Below are 16,873 nucleotides of genomic sequence, written 5' to 3'. Positions count from 1 at the left end.
AACAGGCTTTTATAAAGGAATGTCATTCAAGAACAAGGAACAACTAGCAACGATGTTGAAACTTGCTTGCGTGAAGAAAGATTTTACACTCAAGAAGGTGATTAATTCGCGCACTGTATATTGCTTTAGATGTGTACATCCGGAGTGCAAGTGGTGGCTGAGGGCTATGAAGCTTTTAAGTTCTGACAGATTTTGTATTACAACCTACGTAAAGTATCACACATGTGGTTCTGAGCATATTACTAGCCATAATCCACACGCCACAGCGAAAGTCATTGGTGAATACTTCAAAGATAGGTTTCCCGACGGTAAAGGCCCATCTACAAAAGATATGATCCAATCATTCCGCACAGAATTGGGTTGTAAGGTAAGTTATTGGAAGGTCTGGAAGGGCATGGAGATTGCAAAATCTTTGACAGGGGGGACACATGAGCACGGGTATGCAGTGCTTGATGCGTACCGTTATATGCTTCGTTCCGCAAATCCAGGAAGCAAGACGACATTGAAGGTTGATGCTAATGGGAAGTTAAAGTACTTTTTGTAGCCTACAAGGCCTGGATGCTTGGTTTTGCGCAAATGAGAAATGTCATAGCTGTCGATGGGACATTCTTGAAGAGCAAGTACGAAGGAGTGTTATTGTCAGCCGTGGCGCAAGATACGGAGAATCATGTTTTTCCTGTGGCATTTTGTGTAGTGGACAAGGAGTGTGATGCCTCATACAAATATTTTTTTGAACAAATGAGAAGCTTTGTAGATGATACCAAAGAGTTGTGCATAATTTCTGATAGGCATCCAAGTATCAAAAAGGCAGTTTCAATTGTCTTCCCTTTATCTCATTATGGTTGTTGCATGAAGCACCTTGGGGAAAATCTCCGAACCACCTTTCACAATACGAAGGTCATATCTCAGTTTTATAAAGCAGCAAAATCGTACAATATAGATGAGTTCAACGACCATTTCAATCAAATCAGAGATACCGTCCCTGGGGCCGCCGAACATCTTGAACGTGTCGGATTCCACAGATGGAGCAGGGTATTCTTCCCCGGAAATAGGTATTCATACATTACCTTTCCAACAAACACATCTACTAGAACAACTAACTAACTTGTTGCAACAGGTAAGTTAGTTGTTCCAACAACTAAGTTAGTTGTTGCATTTTGTTATGACACAGAGACAATAACTGAAGCTCTCTCCAACAAGTAACACATCTGTTGGAACAACTAACTCACTTGTTGCAACAGGTAAGTTAGTTGTTCCAACAACTCACTTAATTGTTGCATTTTGTTATGACACAGAGACAATAACTGAAGCTCTCTCCAACAAGTAACACATATGTTGGAACAACTTAATCACCTGTTGCAACAAGTGATTTAGTTGTTCCAACAACTCACTTAGTTGTTGTATTTTGTTATGACACAGAGACGATAACTGAAGCTCTCTCCAACAAGTAACACATCTGTTGGAACAACTAACGCACTTGTTGCAACAGGTGATTAAGTTGTTCCAACAACTCACTTAGTTGTTGCATTTTGTTATGACACAGAGACAATAACTGAAGCTCTCTCCAACAAGTAACACATCTGTTGGAACAACTACCTCACTTGTTGCAACAGGTGAGTTACTTGTTCCAACAACTCACTTAGTTGTTGCATCTTGGTATGACACAGAGACCATAACTGAAGATCTTTATTTGACAGGTATAATGTTATGACGTCAAACATTTCTGAGTCGGTGAATTCAATGTTCAATGTTGAAAGAGAGTTTCCCATTACTGCTTTATTTGATGCCATAAACAGGAGATTTGCAGAAAAATTTCATGAGAGACGTATGGAGTTCATCGACTCACCAAACATCTTTGTTCCTTCAGTTGAAATTTTTTTTTCAAAATTTGTCAACTTGGGGAACAAGTTGTTAGCCCATCAAATAGCCAACTACAAGTTCAGCGTCATCGGTCATGGTGCAGTTGCGACAGTCGATCTGCAAAGTAGATCTTGTACTTGTAGAGTTTTTGACCTGGACAAAATACCTTGTCCACATGCAATGGCAGCGCTTCGTGTCCAATATGGTGACGACTTTGGAAGGCGGATTTATGACTACTCATCTCCATATTATAAGGTGGAGAATTACATAATTGCATATTGTGAGGAAATTTGTCCTGTGCCTTCTGAAGAATCTTGGGAAGTTCCTTTGGAGATTTTAGAGAGAGAGATACCTCCTCCATATGTTGATCCAAGCAAATCCGGAAGAAGGCGGACAAAGAGGAGGCGCGGAATCGGGGAATCATTTCCAACGAGGAAAAACAAATGCTCCTTATGCAAAACAGCTGGCCACAAAAAAATAACATGTCCAAGCCTAAATGCTCCATAGTTGTAAATTGCATTATGCTTTAACAATAGTTATCTGTTGGAACTTTATGACATTGTAATGTTATTATTTCTTAGCATGGTAATTTATGTTTAACTTCCAGCAAGCAATAAATCTGTTGCAACAACCAAGTTATATGTTGGTGTTTTTTCAACTAAGTTATGTGTTACAACTTGTGTTTTATCCAACACGAGTAAGGATTTGTTCAACAACTTAATCACTCAAAAGAAACAGCTATTACAATTGTTGCAACAGATTCTACATATGCTACAACAGATATTGTATTTGCTGTAACAGATACTGTACTTGCTGCAACGGATACTATAGCCGCTGCAACACATACTATAGTTGTTGCAACATATATTCTACTTGCTGCAACATATATTGTACTTGCTGCAACAGATACTGTACTTGCTGCAACGGATACTATAGCCGCTCCAACAGATACTATAGTTGTTGCAGCAGATTACTCACATGCTGCAGCAGATACTATACTTGCGGCAACAGATAATATACTTGCTGCCACAGATTACTCACATGCTGCAGCAGATACTATACTTGCTGCAGCAGATACTACTTGGTTCACCCATATTTAGTGATCAACTACTCGATTCACCCATATTTATTGATAAACAAAGGAAATTAACCATATTTAGTGATAAACAATGGAATATTTAATCAATTTGATGTAATTTTAGTCAGCGAAGAGGATCTCCTAAGCCAGCATGCACTAAATCGAGTGATCATTAGAGAGAATTGATGTGAACTACTCGATTCACCCATATTTATTGATAAACAAAGGAAATTAACCATATTTAGTGATAAACAATGGAATACTTAATCAATTTGATGTATTTTTAGTCAGCGAAGAGGATCTCCTAAGCCAGCATGCACTAAATCTAGTGATCAGTAGAGAGAATTGATGTGAACTACTCGATTCACCCATATTTATTGATAAACAAAGGAAATTAATCATATTTAGTGATAAACAATGGAATACTTAATCAATTTGATGTATTTTTAGTCAGCGAAGAGGATCTCCTAAGCCAGCATGCACTAAATCTAGTGATCAGTAGAGAGAATTGATGTGAACTACTCGATTCACCCATATTTAGTGATAAACAAAGGAAATCAACCATATTTAGTGATAAACAATGGAATACTTAATCAATTTTCAAGTGCATTGTTGTAACAACTAAGTAAATTGTTGCAACAGAAGATCCATATGTTCCAATAGATGCCTTACTTGTTGCAACAACTTCAGCAGCTGCTGGATTATTTGCAACAAAAGATCCATATGTTCCAACAGATGCATTACTTGTTGCAACAACTAAGTAAATTGTTGCAACAAAAGATCCATATGTTCCACCAGATTCCTTACTTGTTGCAACATCTTCAGCAGCTGCTGGATTATTTGCAACAGAAGATCCATATGTTCCAACATATGCCTTACTTGTTGCAACAACTAAGTAAATTGTTGCAACAGAAGATCCATATGTTCCAACAGATGCCTTACTTGTTGCAACAACTAAGTAAATTGTTGCAACAGAAGATCCATATGTTCCAACAGATGCCTTACTTGTTACAACAACTTAGGTAAGTTAGTTGTTCCAACAACTCACTTAGTTGTTGCATTTTGTTATGACACAGAGACAATAACTGAAGTTCTCTCCAACAAGTAACACATCTGTTGGAACAACTAACTCACTTGTTGCAACAGGTGATTAAGTTGTTCCAACAACTCACTTAGTTGTTGCATTTTGTTATGACACAGAGACAATAACTGAAGTTCTCTCCAACAAGTAACACATCTGTTGGAACAACTAACTCACTTGTTGCAACAAGTGATTAAGTTGTTCCAACATATCTGTCACTTGCGTAAAACTACTGAAACAATATATAAGGGTACTGAGCATATAATACATATTTAACAAATTTACATAATGTGTTCATCCACCATAATTCAAATTGATGGTAGAAGAGAAATTGTTTAATGCAAACATAGTTTAAGAGAAATTGTTTGTCCCAAGCCCACCTCCATTAGGGCTCCAACACTTTATCAATAATTCCACAAGACCACCTCCATTGCATCCTCTCCACAGTATTGTCACTCAATAAGGTATCGGGCTTGCTCATATTCGTGCGGGTAAGCAAAGCTTCAACAAAAGCATGTGACCAGGAAGCACATGCCTTATTGGTATCATTGCGGGGGATATCCTTCTTCCGAACAAAATTCCATGATTCATTTAGCAACTTTTCAGGTAAGTGTGAGAACATGCCACTCTGCTTTAGCAACTTGGGGAACAAATCCATTAACGGCTGCATGTGGCAGAAGAAATCACTGTCGTCATTACATGGAATGTTGCAATCATAAACATTTATGATACCCTCCTCAATGATGATCTCAACAGTGACAAAATGGTTGTCATTAATATTCATGACAGCTATGATCCTTTTGGCACCAATCCACTCGCAGCCACCTGGGTAGGGCACACTACCTCTGGGAAAAGCGAGACCATCATCGTCCCACCTAAAGAGAGCAAGTCTTTGATCATAGGGAACGACACCCACATTTGTAGACTCATCGGACAATCCTAAGTACCTGTTGCGACAGTGATGGTAGAAGTTGAGGTCCATGATTCTATCAGAGGAATCATAGTACTCAGGGAAATTGGGCTGCCTCATACGCATCAGTAACAAGATTTCATCTACATACTGCAGTAAAAGTATCAAAACAGTCAGCCACTTGCTGCAACAGGTAGTTAGAGTTGTTGAAACAACTAGTGAACTTGCTGCAACAGGTTGTTAACTTGTTGGAACAACTGGTTAACTTGTTGCAATAAGTTAGTAACTTGTTGTAACAACTAGTTAACTTGTTGCAACAAGTTCACCGAATTACATGACTAGTTCAAACAGCATACTGAATTATATACATATATATATGAGTGTTGAAACTTACCCAATCCTCCTACCATTCGTGCATGTTTGTCATAACCTTGAAGTCTTCGGCCCTAAATTCATGCATTGAGTACAGTGCTCTCCCACTCTTTTTGGATTTGATCAAGGTTTCAAGCTTCTTCTTTTTTGGGGGTTTACACGCTTGAAAATATCAAATTTTTTCAGCACTTGTGGCACAACTTCAGCAGGAGGAGTAGCAATAGACTTCTGCGGAGTACTTGCTTTCCTTGCTCTACAATCAGCAAGTGCCTTGGAAATTGTTTTTGCCCTCTTGCGAATCCCAATAGGAGTATAGGGTGAGCTGAGCTTTTTGGATGGCTGGACACCCCTCTTGGACATCATACTCTTTATAGCTGAATTCGTATTTTTTTGTGCCTGAAGCAACTCTTCAACCTTGTTTATCAAACCTTCCATTTTCAGCCTGCAAGTACTGCATTCACAAGCACAAGAATACACCTTGGGGGAGCCGGCACCAACTGAAGAATATCTAGCCAACCTATAAGGGATATCTATGGTCTGCCCACCACCACCACTTTGGGGAGTGTATCCACCAACTCCACCACCAACTCCATCACCACCACCATCATCATATCTTCTTTTATCAGCAAGACCTTCCACTGCTTGTCTTGCAACATCAACAATAGTATTCATATCAACAGCATCACCAACACCATCACCATCACCACCACCACCACCAACTCCATCACCACCACCAACTCCATCACCACCACCATCAACAACACCAGCCCTTATGATGGTTGTGGCTCCAACCAATTCTTCTTTTATCTTATCAATCAATTCATCATGCACAGATTCCCTATGCCCTAAACTAACGAGGCATGGCATTTGCACCTCTCGTTTTGTCGGGATAAGCCTTGGATGTACAACCTACAACAAACAAACAAATATATTCAACCAATAAGTGTGTAATCTGTTGGAACAACCCCCACATATGTTTCAACAACCTCCTAGGTTGTTGCAGCATATTATTTAGCTGTTGGAAAAACCAAAACAGCTGCTGCAGCTTCCTCTGCAACTGTTCTGTTATTTTCCAACAGATTGTGAACCTGTTGCAACAACTGATCAAGTTGTTCCAACATCTTAGGAGTTGTTGCAACATATTCACTATCTGTTGGAAAATATCAGAACAGTTGCTGCAACTTCCTCAACAACTGTTTTGATTTTTCCAACATATTCTGAGGTTGTTGCAGCAGATAAATGTATCTGTTGCAACAAGTAGTTACTTCTTATAAAACTATTCAGGGATATTTTCCAACAGATTCTGACTTACTGCTTCCTTGGGGGGGGGGGGGGGGTTAAAAGGATCAAGATTCATTTTTTTGTTGTTGTTTTTGGTAGTCAACCATCTGAGGATCCTTGGAAAACAAACTTCTTCTGAGTAGTCCCTGACTTGACTCTGTAGGTGAGGAATGGCTTCAAATGCCCAAGCCTAGAAAAAATTATGCCACCAAAAATCAGAATAATCAATGAAGGAAAAGAATTAAAAAGATTTAACATTGAAGAAAGAAAGTTTACCATGAAGGCCCAAGGGAAGCCATAGATGTTGGAAGTCTTCACATTAGGGTTCAAAGCTTTGCACAAATATTCAACAGTCAACTTAAAACTTTTATGACCCCATGGATAGTTATTGAATGCCTCATGATCCTCCGACAGTTTAATCAAACCAAGTTCTATATTATTCTTTACATCCCTTGACCAAAGAATAGAATTCACAAACCAAACTAAGCACAATGACTCCTTGTGCTTTCTTAACATAGTTTCTGACTTCAAGTCTGCTAGCAAATCCGCTGCCTTGTAGCTCTTTCCACAAACATCCACTAAATCCAAATCATCATCAACCTTGGCTTTGCCTTTCTTGCCTTTCTTGGCTGTCTTGGATGACTTGGGTGTCTTGGCTCCCTTGGATGACTTGGGTGTCATGGCTCCCTTCTTTAATGTAACTATAGGAAAAGGCTGAGAAGGATCATGACACCTCAGTCCGGTAATTATGGCAAACTCCTTGATGCCAAAATAAACTGGCATGCCGCAGTAGTTTATCCATATCTCATCAGTTTTACTGCAAATAATTCTTTGTTTGAGAAGACCATACACAATGGTCATTTGAAACCTTGCATTGTTGTCCTCAGGCAAATCTAGATACATTCCAAAACATGTGGCTCTGAAGAAATCCTCCAAGTCCTCCTCCTGAAGTATCTTCCTAAAGTGATCAAAGGGCTTGCCCATGACTGATTTTACAACAAGATCACCATTCAAATCACCTATTTTATCCATCGGCATCTGCATACGGAACTTCTCAATACTGAAAGTTTTGACAACTTCATCAGTGGAAGGTCTGTCAATATCAGTCCCAATAGAAGAATCAACAGCCCCGGTCGCCGACCTTTCAACTTATTCTTTTTCTTCTTCTTCTTCTTCTTCTTCTTCTTCTTCTTCTTCTTCTTCTTCTTCTTCTTCTTCTTCTTCTTCTTCTTCTTCTTCTTCTTCTTCTTCTTCTTCTTCTTCTTCTTCTTCTTCTTCTTCTTCTTCTTCTTCTTCTTCTTCTTCTTCTTCTTCTTCTTCTTCTTCTTCTTCTTCTTCTCTATTTTCTTCTTCTCTATTTTGTTCTTGTTCTTCTTCTTTATCTTGTTCATCTACTTGATCTTCTTTACTTTCTTGGCCAGAAACTCCTACTTGAGAGGTTTCCTGTTCAGCAGTTTGATCAGAAAGAATATTTGCCTGTTCAGCAAGATCATCTAATGATGGCCCCTTAGCTCTTTTACTAACTGTAGATGATTTCGATGATTCCTCCCCTATTCTTTTTCGTGAAGACATTTTATCTGCACACAGGAGATAAGCAAAAACACTTTCAATTGATTTGTGCACCATTTAAAGTAAATAAATAATGAATTTTTACAAGAGCTGAAGCATATGTTGCAACAAGTGTGTAATATATTGGAATAACTCCATCATATGTTCCAACAACTTCATAAGTTGTTGCAACATATTATACATCTGTTGGAAAATATTAATACAGTTGCTGCAGCTTCCTCAGCAACTGTATTGATTAATTCCAGCAGATGGATAATCTGGTGCAACAACTGGTAAAGTTGTTGGAACATATGATTGAGTTGTTCCAACAGACTAATCTGTTGGAAACCATCAGAACAGTTGCTGCAGCTTCCTCAGCAACTGTTTTAACAATTTTCAACAGATTTTAAATCTGTTGCAACAACATATTCACTTGCTGCAACAACCTCAGCAACTGTTGGATTTTTACTAACAGATTAGAAATCTGTTGCAACAAATTACTCAGCTGTTGGGTAAAAAAAAAATGGCAAGGCTTTTCCTAAGCCTTACAAGGACAACAACATCTATTTCACTATCAGGCTGCAATATCAGTGTATTACAAACTCACAACAGTAAAAAATTGAACAAAATACACAGCATTGCATAGACACCCTGCCCATGTTCTTCCTCTTCTTCTTTAACCAAAATTAGTCATTTTTGTACTTTTATTTCAAAACTCTAACTTTTGAACCAGAAAAAACATTTGTTTCAATACAAACACACCACCATCACAAGTTAAACAAAATAAACCAACCTCAACTGTCAAACAAGTGCTGAAGTTGCTGCAAAAACTTACTCAGCTGTTGGAAAAAATCCAAAAAAAATTCAAACCCTTTTCTCGAAACCCAAGGAGAACAAGAACACAAACAGTACCAAAAACCATAATTTCACAACCACATACACTATTTAACAACACAGAAACCCCAACAAGTGGAACAAATAGAGCAAATGCGGGTTTTGTCAAGCCCAACAAGCCCTTTTTTTGAACTACTAAGGAGAACGAGAACACAAACAACACCAAAAACCAGAATTTCACAACCACATACACTATTTACAAACACACAAACCCCAACAACTTGAACAAATACAACAAATAAGGGTTTCTCAAGCATTGAACAACAAAATAAACAACATTGCAGACAAACCCATGTTATTCTTCTTCTTCTCTGACCAAAATCATCATTTTCTCACTATGATTTCAAAACCCTAACTTTAAAAGAAGAAAAAGTTGAGCGAATTTACCTGAGAGAAATGGAGAGCAGCAGTTCGTTGCTGAGTCGAGTTTTGAAGAGGTTGACGACGGTTTCAGCAGGCACATTTAGCAGTTGAGATCGTGGGTTTGAATTTTGAAGGAGCAGTTGAGATGAACGTGTGTTTTGGATGAAGTTCGTGTGTTTGGATATGGACTGATGTTGAGTTTGAAATAAATGGGGGGTTAGATTAAATGGTTTGGGGTCTTTTTTGTATTTTATAAAAGATTAACAAGTTTGGTAAAATACATTTTCAACCCCAATTTTCTTAATCACAAATTTAATTGAGTTTTGACTTCATGTGGTCCCTACAAGTCACCTCTAGTAATTTCCAAACTTAAAGGTCACTTTTGCTTAAATTTTATAGCGAAGCAGTGCTTCTGTATCGAAACTCTGAGCTGGGTCCACTTGCCCAATAAGATCGTTGGTTCTATTCGCCATATCTGATGTTAGAGACTGTTTGGATGGGCTTAAAAAAAGCAGTAAGCTAAAAAAAAAATAAGTCAAACGGACTCAATTAATTTTTTGAGTTTATTTTAAGCACAAGATGACTTTAAGCTGGCCAGCCAAACACTTAAAAAGGCTGAAAACAGCTTATAGACAACTTATAAGCCAATCCAAACGGGCTCTTACTATCACCCAAACTACACACCTTTTTTTGGGCTGAAATAAGAGAACCCCAAAACAGATACAAAGGACTAAAGTCAAAAGAGGGAAATGGTAAAAGATCAAAGTTTTTGCCTTGGAACTGTCGATATTACTATGACTGTATGCTGACGGTTGTGACCTGGATAAGATTTTTCTCTTGAAAAAATCATGCAAGATTACGCTCTTTCTTTTTTTTAATAATAAATTTATTTAACTCAACTCAATTCAAACTCATTTAATCAACTAACTCATGTCTTATACCAATTTAATCCGGTTAGAAAACATCAAAGAAACGTAATTTTTATATCCGTTTTTTGGTTTTTTTTTGCATTTTGCACCCTTAGAAGGGAGTATATGTTAAGGATGCAAAAATTCCAAAAGCAGGTATAAAAGGAGGAAATTTCAGAATTATACAATTTACTCACTTACATTGCAAAATAATAGCTCAAAGCTTACATTGCAAAGTTTTAACCCAAAAATATTTTTATACGGTGTTATACACTTATATACAATAGACAGGCACATTATGTATATTAGTATATAGGTGTTTGAAAGTGTATAATGTGTAGGTATATACACTAAAAAAATATAATTATACAATATTATACACGAAAATACGCTCATAGACATATTTATACACAATTATACAATAGACAAATATTGTATAATGTATAATGTGTAGGTATATGCACTAAAAATATAATTATACAATATTATACACGAAAATACGCACGTATATTGTATAAGTGGGTATAAACATAGATCTGGACTGATTTTGAATAAGAATTTCACTTTTATACAAGATAGATACATTATGTATATAGGTGTATAAAAATGTATAATAGTGTATAAGAGGTGTGTATACACCTATATACACTATTATACAATAATATACACTAATATACAAAAACTAAATTCGTCTTCTTCCTTGCGTCTCTTCTGAAGTTTAACTCAAATCTAATTAAATCTACTCCAAATCACTTCAAATTTAAGTTTTGAACTTCTCTTGATATTTGCAATCAATTGGAGCACTCCCTAATCCAAACAACTAATAAACTTGAAAACCCTAATTTCCAGCACCACCTCCTACTACTCCACCTCGTCTCTCTGTGCCTCTCACTTCTTACTCGCATCTGACACCATCTATTCAATTTTAACAACAACAAAAAACTTTCGATCAGTAAAAAGCACAAGATATACAGCAAGAAAAACGTCAATAATATGTGTAACTGAATCGAAAAGAAAAATACCTTGAAATAGGAGATGTTAATAAGATGATTTAGGGTTCCACAATAATAAGATATATTTTAGTCTTCTTTTTCTCTGATTATAATTCCGATGATGAGGGTTTTGAGTATGGGAGGAGATGTTAGAGGAAATTGTGGGGGGGGGGGGGGGGGGGGGGGGGGGGGAAGGGGGCACAGAGAGAGAGAGAGCGTGGGAGAGAGGAGGAAAAGGAGGGAGTGGGTCATTTTTTGTAACATTTAAAAAGGTGGCTTAATTTTGGTAGCATTGTTACCCTAATTAACATACAACGTAATTATCTCGTATAAAAGTTACGTTTCTTTAATGTTTCCTAACCGGGTTAAGTGGATATAAGACATGAGTTGGTTCGTTAAATGGGTTTGGGTTTGGTTGGATTAAATCGATTTGATAAGTTAAATAAATTTATTATTAAAAAATAGAATTTTATGTGACATGACATGCCAACTATGAGAGAGAGAGAGAGAGAGAGAGAGAGAGAGAGAGAGAGAGAGAGAGAGAGAGAGAGAGAGAGAGTTTTGTGTGTTTAGTATAATTTGAGAAAAATAGTGATAGTTGGGTGATATTCTAGTACTAAAAGAAACAAAAGTGGTATTTGTAGACAATTCTCAATACTTGGATTGTTATAAAATAAAGAATATAAAGTAAATACACCAAAGACAAGTATATAGAGAGAGATTGATATATTATTCAACTTTTAACTCAAGAGAGATTTCATTATATATATCATATTCAACAAATGAACCTCCTATTTATAGGAGGAAAATTACTTGGTGACCAAGAAACCAAGAAAATGGCTTGGTGGACAAGTTCACTTGGTGGCCAAGTTATCTTGGGGACCAAGTAATCTTGCTCTTCAAGTTAAACAAATGGACATACATTAATAATATTTACACTCTCCCTTGGATGTCCAATAATTGATGATGTACTTCGGTCTTTATACCAACCTATCTATCACGACCCCATTAGTGGATCGAGCGGGCAACCACAAAACTAACTCTCCTGGTGGGCTAACCCTTCCCTTATTCAACTTTCATTTAAACATACAAAAGGAAATAGAATTATTTAAGCAATCTCAATATCATATCATAATTATCTAAATGCATAAATACAAACAAACCAACACGAATCTGCTCAAGTCATAATACAAGAGCCACTATAAACTACATAAGTCTGAATATAACAAATACATAAGAGTCTAAAATACTGTCTCGAAACAGAAGGACAGATATCATAAGAGAAGTGTTTTTCGGGCTGCGAATCTGGAACATGGCTCACCCTAGAAACTCGTACAAGAAGCCTCAGGAATCACTCACGAGGAGCTGACGTGGATCTTGTAGCAAAACGTACACTCAGAAAGGCGTACAACAAAATAGTATCAGTACAAACACTATGTACTGATAGGTATCATAGGCCGACAACAATTAGTTCACATATATGAAGGAAGAAATCAATAAGTAGACATGTAAGCAGTCAAGCACAATCACAAAACAAATCAACATAAGATCAACTCAACATTAATTCCATGAACAATTCAATCAATGGAGAATGGATGTAAGAGTGAATGCATATACGATGCAATGCACTGGCCAAATATCTCAAACCTGTACACACATGCTACGGATAGAAACCTCCACGTCCCAATAGTCATGACCCATGGGGGACACGCGAAGTCCATGTACACGTTCGTCCCGGCAAGAAACCTCGGGCAGCGAGTATAACACATTCCGCTCCGACAACAACCTCGGATCACAAATTATCATCTCTTTTTTACACAATCCGGCAAAGACCTCGGATGTTCCTTTGTCTTACTTATGATCATCAGTACCAAGTCACAGTTCATATCAATGCAACATATGAAATGAGAGTGTAGTCCATGCAAGATATCATAATCAATCAAAAGATCTTAACTAAAATCTCATTCGTGTCTTATCATAAGCACACATCATAATTCAAGCCTAATCTCATGATTCTTTTTCTTTTCGATGATAAGTGACATAACATGAGAGAGATGAATGCATACGCAAATTACAATGATATTTGGCACAAATATCTAGATTTAGTGTCATTTGCACTTCACTTATTAGCACTTTAATCGCAGTTTTAATGCAAATTGTTGTATATGAGCTTATGTTGGTATGCTTGTATGAATAGGTACAACAAGGACCAATGGAGGGTATTCCGAGCAGTTTTTGATTGATTCTGAGGCTTTGCACGTTGATTGAATGTTGGGAAGAAAGTTCCAGGACTTGAAGGCAGAATCCAACCACTAAAGGGTCTCATGCGCTGGTCATGCGTCGCAGAGCCAGCGCACAAAAACCCCATCTCTGAATCTCAGACAGGCCATGCATTGGCCATACGCCATACAAGCAACACATAGAGGAGATCACGCGCTGGCCATGCGACGCATAGCCAGCGTACAAGCGGCGTCATTTGTCCTACTTGGATCGGGATTGGGCCAACTTATCTTATATTTACCCTAGCGTATAAATAGTCGTTTTTAACATTAGAAAGACGGCTGGGACGAATTTTGGGATTTGTGAAACTCTTTCTAGGTTTTATTCCTTTTCTATTATTTTTCTTTAGATGGAAACCCTATGTTAATCATGAATTATTGCTTGCAGTCTCGAATCATGTGTAACTAAACACCGTAATTCTGGGGTTGTGGCTTAGCCATGAATATTGACATTCGACAAGTATTTCAATCTTAGTAGCTTGTTCATATGCAATTGCTTCTTTACTTCTGTGATTAATTGCTTGATTGTCTGCGCAACAGTTGAGTTCTATTTACTAATTGGTACACGTGCTTGGGAAAGACGTTGTTAATTTGGAGAAGAAGTAACAAGATTATGATCTGAATATCCCTATAGTTAGGCTAGGATTTGTGACTAGGATAGGAATATACGTAGTTACCGCAATCAATTTCATGCCGTGCTCTTATTGCATTCTTGAGAGGTCAATACCATAGGAATATAGGAGGCGAGTTATATTGAATCGGCGAGTAGTGGTTCGGGAGAATACTACAACCTTAATAATCCGGTTAATTGACAATTGTGAACAAAGTTGCTAAGGTATGATACTTGAACGACTCAATAGGATTGGTGAACAAACCACGACCCTGGAATACTTCTAAAATCTTGATAAAAGCAGTACTCAAATACGTTCTTAGCACAAATTCTGGTTACATTATCAGTTATTTACATTATAGCAATAGTTTACAAAACAACCAAAGCTTTTATTCTTTACTTGCATAATTAGTAGTAATAGTTTATTTTCGTGAAAGTATTGGTCATAAGTCTCTGTGGGTTTGACATTCGATTTTATATAATCACTATATTACTTGTACGACCACGTACACTTGCGTGTGCATTTGGACGCAACACGTTTTTGGCGTAGTTGCCGAGGACTTAGAAATCAATTATCTTTGCCATAATAAATTGTATTGCTTTATTTATCCAAGTATTAATGTCTTGATCTTAACTGCTACTTAATTGAAGGTACTTTACTCGAATGCGAAGGACTGCGAGTTAAAACAATCTTGAGGAATTTGATCCTGACCCTAAACGTACTTTCAATCGGCGCAGGAGAGATTTGAATTTATTGCAGAACCCGCAGGCTTTAGCAGAGTTACCTGTGGTTATGGCTAATCATCCACCAGCGAAAGTGAGAGAGGTTGCAGTGCCTCGTGTGGCAGATGTAACTTCGAGCATTGTCAAGCCCACCATCGAAGGGCACTTTGAGCTGAAGCATCCCATGATTCAGCTACTTCACTCTAGTGGGCAATTCACGGGAATGTCCTATGAGGATCCTCGGTGTCACATCCATACTTTTTTGCAGATTGTGGATACTTTCTCTACTGGAAGGGTCACCAAAACATATGCGCGACTGACATTGTTCCCCTTTTATCTATTGGGGAATGCAAGTAACTGGTTATTAGCAGAGCCCGCAAATTCTATCACTTCATGGGATGATTTGGCGACGAAATTCTTGACGAGGTTCTTTCCACCAGCAAAGACAGCTTGACTCCGAAGAGAGATCATGTCATTCAGGCAGAAAAGTGGGGAAAATTTGTATCAAGCGTAGGAGAGGTTCAAAGGTCTTCTCAGAGATTGCCCTCACCACCATCAGACGAATAAAGGTCTGGCACACATATTTATTAAGAGTCTGGATGCCCAACATAAGTCATCACTAGACACTGTTGTAGGAGGGCAGGCTCTTGATCTAAGCTATGAAGAACTATTCACACTATTAAACAGGTTTACTCAGAGCACTCCAGACTGGCAAGATGATGCAGCTAGCAGTTCAGTTAGGAAGGCATCAGGTGTTTTTGAAGTAGATAATTTTACAATACTATTAGCACAGGTTGATGCCATGCGCACTGAAATCAAGAAGTTAACTGTTGCGCAAGCTCCACCACAGGTGCATGCAGTGCAACAAGCCATCGTTTTTTGTGAAGTCTATAGAGAAGGTCATAACAGTGATGAATGCCCTGCAAATCCCGCATCCATATACTTTGTGGGTAATGCAAGCAAGGGAAAGGAAAAAACAATCAATACGGGAATTCCTACAACCCAAATTGGAGGAATCACCCAAATTTCAGGTGGAGTGACAACCCAAGTAATCAGAAACAGAACTATCAGCCAGTACCTGCTCCTCAAGCACCCACGAACAATATGGAATAGATGATGAAAAAGATGATGGGTGATATACAGAAGATGATGATAGACCAGTAGAAGTTGATAGCAGATAATTAGAATCGTGATTTGGCTGTGCGAAATTTAGAGAGGCAATAGGACAGATAGCTGGTGCATAAAATACTAGACCACCTGGAGGACTTCCAAGTGATACGGATGTGAATCCCAAGCCTTGTAATGTTGTGACTCTTCGAAATGGGAGAGAACTAGAGGAAGTGGATCCGAAGAAAACTAGTTGAGTAGAAGTTGAAAAAGAGAAGATTACCGAGGAGATGATTGAAGAAGAAAGGGTAGTCAATACACCAGTGGAAAAGCAGCCACAACCCGTGGTTGCAAAGCCACCACCTCCATTCCCTCAACGTTTGGCAAGACATAAATAAGAGGCTACTTACAAGAAGTTTCTTGATTTGCTTAAGCAGGTACACGTGAATGTCCCGTTAGTTGATATGCTGCAGGGTATTCCAAAGTATGCTAAGTACAGCAAAGATATTGTTGCAAACAAGAGTCGATTCACAGAGTATGACACTGTTGCACTTACTGAGGAGTGCACTTCACAGATTCAAAACAGGCTGCCCACTAAATTGAAGGATCCCGGAAGTTTCACGATTGAGATTTCTATTGGGAAGCAGGTTGTTGCTCGAGCACTATGTGATCTCAATGCAAGTATAAATTTGATGCCTTCATCTATCTTCAGGAAGCTAGGTTTGGGAGTACCCAGACCAACCACTATAGTTCTTCAGCTGGCAGACAGATGGTTAGCAAGACCCGAAGGCATTATTGAAGATGTATTGGTGCAAGTGGGGTCGTTGATAATTCCTGCAGATTTCGTGATTTTAGACTTCGAGCCAG

General features: G+C 38.1%; 1 non-coding gene across 1 annotated transcript; it reads right to left on the bottom strand.

Annotated features, from left to right (window-relative positions):
- Positions 1 to 15,350: 15,350 nt before the first annotated feature.
- On the bottom strand, positions 15,351 to 15,457 carry LOC132629537 (small nucleolar RNA R71). Its single transcript, XR_009578308.1, has one exon. It is a non-coding gene; the product is annotated as a small nucleolar RNA R71 (small nucleolar RNA).
- Between the last annotated feature and the right edge of the window lie 1,416 nt (positions 15,458 to 16,873).

This window comes from Lycium barbarum, chromosome 2 (genome assembly GCF_019175385.1).
Source record: "Lycium barbarum isolate Lr01 chromosome 2, ASM1917538v2, whole genome shotgun sequence".
In the NCBI taxonomy this organism is placed as follows: Eukaryota; Viridiplantae; Streptophyta; class Magnoliopsida; order Solanales; family Solanaceae; genus Lycium; species Lycium barbarum.
This window is presented reverse-complemented; position numbering and strand designations above follow the sequence as displayed.